Raw genomic sequence first — 1477 nt, 5'->3', positions numbered from 1 at the left:
GAACTTTTTTTAATAAGGACCCCAGTGTTAGACTCCAGTTCTTAAGCAGTGAAAGAGAGAAAAGACCTCCAGCACTTTCACTTTACAGATGGGAAAACTGAGGCCCAAAGGAAAAGAAAGTGCCATTTACTAACCACCTCTGATATACCGGACATCACTTCAGGGGCTTTCTCGGGTGATGACATTTCATTCAAGAGCAGAAAGAATGTATGACTTACCCAAGGGCATCTGGCTGCTAAGCAGTTAATCAAGACTCACTCAGGATTGCTCTGTTTTCCATGCAGTCTCCAAAACTTTCTCCCTACCATTTACGGAGCATTTTACGTGTTGAGTATGAACTGTTTTATATGTACTAACCTATTTTATACTTCAAATGAACCTCTACAGGTGGCACTACTATCCCTCTTGCTTTAGAGATGAGGAAAGGGAAGCAAAGAGGTGAAGTCACCTGGCCAAACTCACACAACCAACGAAGCCAAAGACTGAGATGTGAATTCAGGCAGAGCGTCTCCAGAGTCCAAAATCTGAACCTCTGCACTCAACGGCCACCTCTAATGCACTGCTTCTCCTTAGATTTCTGTTAGAGCTGCAAGGCCTCTTTTGTTTGGACCACTGCTCTCTATGCGAGCGTAAAATAAAATCAATTAGGAGGTGCCAAGTACAGGCATCACACGCCTTCAAACTGATAGCACAAAGACTTCAAATGGTCCTTCAAGAGTTCTTGCTTCCCCCAAGGGGTCACTGGTTCTGGCTCCACAGACGCCATTAGCATAATGACAACCCTGCCAGCAGCCTCAGCCCCCAGGCTGCCTGGGTCTGAGTGAGTGGCTGCCTCCCAAGGCCTCCCTTTGGCTTCACGCTCCAGTGGAGAGTGCAGACAGCCGCGTTCATCCACCTCGGCAGCCTGGAAACCCACTCAGCACCTGCGTGCCCCCACCCTGAGGCCAGTCCACCAGGAAGACCTGTGGGTTTCTCCAAGTTGGCCTGACATTCAAAAGGATGGAAAGCAAAAAAATAAAAAACATGGATGACATAGGATAGTACAGCAGGAAAAGTGGGTGCTTTATCCAGATGAAAGCAATTCATTTAGTGCTCACTTCAGCAGCACATATATTAATATTGGAAGGATACAGAGAAGATGAGCATGAGCCCCTGCCCACATGCAAATTTATAAAGTGGTCCATATTTTTAAGAACCTACTATATAGCACAGAAAACTCTACTCAATATTCTGTGATAAACTATATGAGAAAAGAATCTAAAAAAGAATGAATATATGTATATGTATTATATAATAAAATCACTCTGCTATACACCTGAAGCCAACACAACATTGTAAATCAAGTATACTCCAACAAAAAAATTTTTAATTCATTCTTCCAAGGTTCTTATTATCACAATTTCTCACCTCCCAAACTCAATACCTCTAAGCAAAGGTTCTACAATTACTGTTGTTGCTACTCAGTCCCTAAGTAGTA

General features: G+C 43.3%; 1 pseudogene; it reads left to right on the top strand.

Moving 5' to 3' along the window:
• Positions 1–1089: 1089 nt before the first annotated feature.
• LOC136156778 (U6 spliceosomal RNA) lies at positions 1090–1190 on the top strand (annotated as a pseudogene).
• The last annotated feature ends 287 nt before the right edge of the window (positions 1191–1477 follow it).

The sequence above is a fragment of the Muntiacus reevesi genome, chromosome 1 (assembly GCF_963930625.1).
Source record: "Muntiacus reevesi chromosome 1, mMunRee1.1, whole genome shotgun sequence".
In the NCBI taxonomy this organism is placed as follows: Eukaryota; Metazoa; Chordata; class Mammalia; order Artiodactyla; family Cervidae; genus Muntiacus; species Muntiacus reevesi.
Note: the sequence above shows the minus strand (reverse complement) of the source record. Positions and strands in the feature narration are given on the sequence as shown.